Genomic DNA, 6,000 nt, shown 5'->3' on the forward strand with positions numbered 1-6,000 from the left:
ATCTCCATAGATGAATCCATGCAAGTAATCCCATAATTTCATGCTGAAATTAAAAGGCCTCCCAGTCTAAATGCACTTGAATAACTGAGGCCTCTAAAAACTGTTTGATAATACAGGTACCAAATGTACTGTATATTTAGAAGGCAAAGGGTTTCTTACTTTAAAAATACCTGACAGTACTAGAAATCCAAGCTGTAACCAGTGTTATGACACACTGAATACTGATGAACATTTTCATCATAACTATAAAATTCTTGTAGTCAAACAAGACTAATGGATGTCAGAGATGGAAAATACTCATTTAAAGCATACTAGACAGGTATACCAACACTATTCCTCTGAGATATTATCCACCCACCAAAAAAACCCACAAAATTCTTGCATTATTTATGGTGAACAGGATGATATAGACTGTGCAAAAACATCTAAAAAACTCATTTAAACAGATAACTAGTCTCACTAAACACAACAAAAAATAAATCCTTGAGATCAATGAAGTCACATAAAGAAGCATTTTTAAAATTTTAATTACACATGCAAATAACTTTAAACACAACACTTTGAACATGTATAATAAATCAATTTTCTTAAAACATCTGTAAAACACTTTCTTAAGTCCTGAAATCTACTGCAGCTGCTCAAACACATAAGCAGAATGATAAAGGTAATACCAGCTAAAATCAGCTCCACTGAACTGTCGATAAAAAAACCTACACCATGAACAACACATAGATCAAGAACTGGGGTAAATATCAGAAAAGATCCCACATGAGGCTGCATGCAGAGCAAGAAATACCACACCGTATATATTTATGCAAGCACATAAGCACTTTCAAAGTCCTAGCCTAAAAACAACTTTGGTGATAACCGGCTTACATGAGACTTGAGCAGGATCAAAACTGAGAGCTAGCCAAGCAAAAAAAACCAGGAGACAGATAACATCTGATGTCAACAAACATAAAATAATAAGTCCCTGAAAGAATAACTTGCAGTTATTCCCACGTGACATTACTTTTTAAGACAAATGTAAGCAGATAAACAAAACAACCACTCACAGGATGTGCAGCTCAACAGAATCTCTGCTTAATACAGGCACATGCAAGACAAGAAAAAGTGTTCTGATGAAAAGAGGAAAGGTATTGAAATCATTCTCAATTCACTTGGAATATTGTATTTCATGACATTGCAAAAACCACACATAAACAGAATCAGTTAATAGATTTGTATGAGCTATGAACAAATACTAAAGACTCTAAGAAAAAAGAAAATACACACATATACCCCCCTTCCCCCACCCCTGCAAAAAAAACACCACACAAAACCAGAAGAAAATCAAAGCACCAAGAGCTAACACCTCCCTTCCTAATAAAAGGAAATGTGCAACCATGATTAAAAAGCAATCTACCAACAACAAAAGGAACCATGTAATACTATTGTGGAAGTCATTGTCAAAGATAGATGCAGAGACAACTCACCTCAGAAGAAGACAACGTTTCTATTGATTTTAAATCAATAGTTGCCTGCACCAGATTGGACTCTTCTTTTTTTTCCCTCTACAAATCAGATTTAAAGATTCAGCTTTGACTGTGTGAAACAGTAACTACATAATCAAAATTAGATGGACAATTACCCTCTAGGCAAGTCATTCTACATAATACATGGAGGTTATCACTGTCCATGTGAACCAGACCTCTCTGCCTCCAGTACTGCAGAACCCACAGAGCCTGACGTTTTGAGAGAGGCATCACTCTTTTTCTTTGAGCATCTTACAGGCTGCAACTGACAGTGACAACCCACCTTACAATTGCACTTTGTAGCTGTCACTGCGATGCACACAATCAATTTAAGTGAGACATACAATCTACTCTGTAGATGAGCACAGAATGCAGCAGAAAGCATCTATTTGTACACGGCAAATAAAACTGAATTACAGTTCCTCCAGCAGAACTACCACAAAGAACCTTCTTTGTATATTCACATTTTTGTACAGTTTTTCACATCCGCATAAAGACAGATCTATCTTGCAGGATGATTTTGAAAATCTCATATACAGAAATTCAAGAGCGCTCCTCATTCACCTTTTGATGAAGAAATTTGCAACCAAAACTAGTTAAAAAAATACAAACGTAAGCATGAGTTCAAATGTTGACTCAAATCATGCTAGTATTTATTACTCACATTAGTCATCTTACTGGGCTCATGCTAAGAACCCCATGGGACATATGAATATGTAAAGAACCCACCAAAATCACTGCAGGGCCAGTGTCAGAGGCTTTGAAACAGCAGCTCTAGGAAGTCAAATGAAATAATATAATTGTCTACTTGCCTAATCACAGTGATAACATTTGCATGCAAGCCTAGGTAAAAAGTAGCAGGTGTGTTACAAGAAAAACGCTAGCCTGTAACAGAACAGGAGCACTAGGATAGGATAAATTGGGTTGAAAGGCACCAAGGAGGTCATCTAATTCAACTTCCTACTTAAAAGTTCCAGTTACTTTTCTAAAAAAAGCCACCAGATTTTCGTTGCCTTCCTCCATTCTTTTTTTTTTTTTTAAGAACACCATTTTTAGAACATATACTTATCATTGCACTCTCAGTTCTGCTTTTTAATTAGTTAAAAAAGTTAACTTTAATTAGTTAAAACTTAACTGCCTTTTAACTGCAAGCTTTGTAACTTTTGATACTCTTATATTCATAATTAACGCCATTTAATTACTGTCTCTGTTTAAAACTGCTACATTTCTGAATTTTGTTTATTTCTCTTTTAAGGCTCTTTCAGATGAGATCTCAGTTTATTTCTTGTAACTGCAAACATCGTCACTTAGCTTTTTGTAAAAAACTACTTCCTGTAAAAAAATTTTTTGTAAAAAAATTATTTACTGTAAAAATGTCCCAAAGCTGAGATAAAAAGGGACCAATGGCAAAGCAACAGCTTCATTCAGCAACTCCTTTTTACCTAACTTCAGGAAGATGATGCCTCTCTTAGTACAAAATGGCAGTAATATTCACTTTAGTACTATTCTGTGGTCATGTATAACATTACCACCACATAATTTGGAAATAGTTATTCTACAGTGATTTCAACTTTTTATTAGCCTAACATAATTTTGAACAGCTACAAGTAAAAAGTGGTAGCAGCCTTCTTTCATTTTCCATTCTGCAGTTCCAACCAGTCTGATTCAACCAAAAAGGATGTTGGACCATTTTCTGCATTCCATGTACTTCTTGCTCATTACAACTTCCCCTCCCAGCAGCAAATAATCCTTGCCCATGTTGCTGTCGTTGGCACTTACAAAAAATGAAAATCTGTAAATAGGTCAAATTTAGGTTTCTATGCAAAGTACACCATTGCTTCAAATCCCTGTTATTTAATACTGAGTAATACTGAAGTTGCTTAGTTCAAAAGTCTAGATTTACACCACATAAGTTACTCTGGATGCATTCTCATCAAGCACAAGACAGTAGTGGCTACTATATTCCTACTGAATCCTCAAATTACTGCCACATACCCTAAAAAGGGAAGAAAAACGGGCATGCCCAAAGAACATGACAACCGTATTAGCATTGTATCAGTTACGAAGAAGACTGAGATGCACGGAAGGAAGAGAAAGTTAATCCATAACTGATCCAAAATACCTTTAAGTGTGCACAGAATCTCTCTAATAGTCTTCTATCAATACTGATTTTCCATAGAATAGAAACTTAAGAAATACTTTTCTCTCACCTTGTTACATACACATTACTTTTAACTAGCAATAGAGCAAATGAAGAAGTAGATAATAAATTAGTAAGCTTTACAGAGCTAAGATGTCAGAAATACTGATCACGAAGCAAATAATCTCAAGTGCAAAATCACACTCAAAATTGTTAATAGCCATTACAACCTCCCCAATTAAGTTTCCTTCTGTACAGCAACTAAAAGGAATACAGTCAACAATTCTCAGCATAAAACAGATTTACAAATGACCAAAGGAATACGTTATTTTCTCACCTGTCACTGACTGCAGAAGTGAAAAATTTGAAGACAATGCCACAATCACGTTCTAATTAGACGTCAGTCGCAAAAAACAAACAAACAAAACAAAACAAAAAAAAAACCAAAACAAAACACTTAGAAGTTTTATCAGAAATTCTTTTCTTATAAGAAATAATTATCATGCGAAAACTAACTGCATCCATTAATTCACAACCCACACCTAACGGAACATTTCCCCACGCAGAAGCAAATTCAATAGAGACATATAGAGAAAAACCACAGATGCGGTTTTTCGTGACTGCTCGCCCTCCTGCGAAGAGAATTTTTAACGGCACAAATAAGTATTCGAGAGGAAGTTCTCCCGCAACACACAGCACCTCCACCGAAGAGGCGCGGCAGCCACACTTCAGCTTCCCCGCCGCCAGGTCGGCCCGGCCCGCCCCCCCGGGAGCTCTGCCGACGGAGGGGAGGAAGCCAGCGCGGTGCCCCGCTCGCAGCGCCCGGCGGCAGGGCCGCCCGCCCCCGCCCCCGCCCGCCGGGGAGAGCCCCCGCCCCGGGACGGGGCGCGGGACACGGCGCTGCAGCCGCCCCCCGGCCGCCCCCTGGGCCCCACCGCCGGCCGGGCAGTGCCCCCCCCACTCACCGCGGCGGCGGCCGTGCAGCGCGGCGCGCAGGCAGCGTCCCGCCCGCTCCCTCCCCATGCACGGCGGCGCCGGCCGGGGACGCGGCGGCAGCTCCGCGCCGACCCGCGCTCCTGCCGCTGCCTCCGGCTGGGCGGCGCTCCCCCGCTCACGTCATCGCGCGGCTGCGGGCGGGGCGGGTCCCGCCGCGCTGCCCGGCGAGGCGCGGCCGCTCGGAGCGGGCTCCCTGCGCCGGGCCGGGCCGGGCGGGCTGTGCCTCGGGCCGCGGGGACCCCGTGCGGCCGCAGGGCAGGCGCGGCACGGCGGCTCTCCCGTGGAGGCGACAGCCCCTCGTCACAAAATCACAGCGTGCTCTGAGTTGGAATGGGCAAGAGGCACACATGGATCGCCGAGTCCAGCTCTTGGCCCTACTACAGTACCATCCCCAGCAGTCACGTACGTGCTTGAGAGCGTGATCGAAACTCATGTGGAGTTCTGTCAGGCTCCGTCGGCACTAGAGAGGGCAGCAGGGTTTTGCCGGTGCGAGAAGCGGAACCGCAGCCGAGCAGGCGAGCGCTGCTCTTTGCCCCCGCTGCCTGCTCCACAGTCGGTGCGGGCGGCCAGGGCTTCTCGCCCTCACCGTCTCTGTAGGAGCCGCTGAGTGAGAGCCGGACCGCGGTGAGCCAAAGGGCACCGGACCGGCGAGTGTGAGGAATAGACCTGGCCTTGTTCAGCCGCGGTAAACAAGCAGTGCGTCTTTGCTGCGGTCTGGCTGCACAGTAGTGAGTGTGTTAGCTGAAAGAAAAAATCTACGGTTGTTTTTTAAGCAAAGTGTGTGCTAGTTCTGTCCCAGTTCTGACTTGTGAAATGCACACTTTCTTGTCACTTCCTGTGTGATGAGTTTGTTCCTTGTTTTCTTGTCTGTGCCGAGTAAAAATGCTTCACCAGAAAGCTCAGGAACTGGGTTGTCTTTTAGACAAAGGAGAAACACAAGTTGGGACAGGGAAGAACTAAAAAGCCATGTAAAAGTTTGATGGATGATGAGTCTCAGACTGCTAATGGGCTCATGCTCATGACATTAATGCTTGCAAAACATTGTCACCTAGCAATATAGTACTGTCAAAATGTAATTCTTTAAGGACAATCTTTCTTTGTCACTTCACTGTCATTTCTATGATGTGACACATGGTTTTTTGCTCAGAAAAGAAGAGTGCTATAACATCATATCACAGGTGTCATGTCCTATAAGATCATCTCACAAAATCTAAGCCATTTCAGAACTAGGTAATATATCAGTGGGTACATTGTTTTGTTTCTATTGAATGTGAAGTGTAAAGAACACCTGGTGATTTTAAAATAAAGACAATTACAGCATGTTTTTTTTTATAATATCTGGTCCTTCAT

The 6,000-nt window shown here is 42.2% G+C and overlaps 1 protein-coding gene across 4 annotated transcripts in view; it reads right to left on the bottom strand.

Annotated features, from left to right (window-relative positions):
• The window catches only part of JAK2 (Janus kinase 2), an 85,801-nt gene extending 81,057 nt beyond the window's left edge, over positions 1 to 4,744 (bottom strand). Inside the window, exons 1-3 of one of the 4 annotated variants that reach the window (XM_056513193.1) lie at positions 4,620 to 4,744; positions 3,992 to 4,043; positions 1,476 to 1,553 (exon numbers count right to left, since the gene is read on the bottom strand). The gene's annotated coding sequence lies outside the window, so the exon portion shown is untranslated. Of the gene's footprint in view, positions 1 to 1,055; positions 1,093 to 1,475; positions 1,554 to 3,991; positions 4,055 to 4,619 lie in introns of those variants that run through there. The other 3 variants (XM_056513195.1, XM_056513192.1, XM_056513194.1) reach the window with 3 other exon arrangements.
• Between the last annotated feature and the right edge of the window lie 1,256 nt (positions 4,745 to 6,000).

Source organism: Oenanthe melanoleuca, chromosome Z (genome assembly GCF_029582105.1).
Source record: "Oenanthe melanoleuca isolate GR-GAL-2019-014 chromosome Z, OMel1.0, whole genome shotgun sequence".
Taxonomy (NCBI): Eukaryota; Metazoa; Chordata; class Aves; order Passeriformes; family Muscicapidae; genus Oenanthe; species Oenanthe melanoleuca.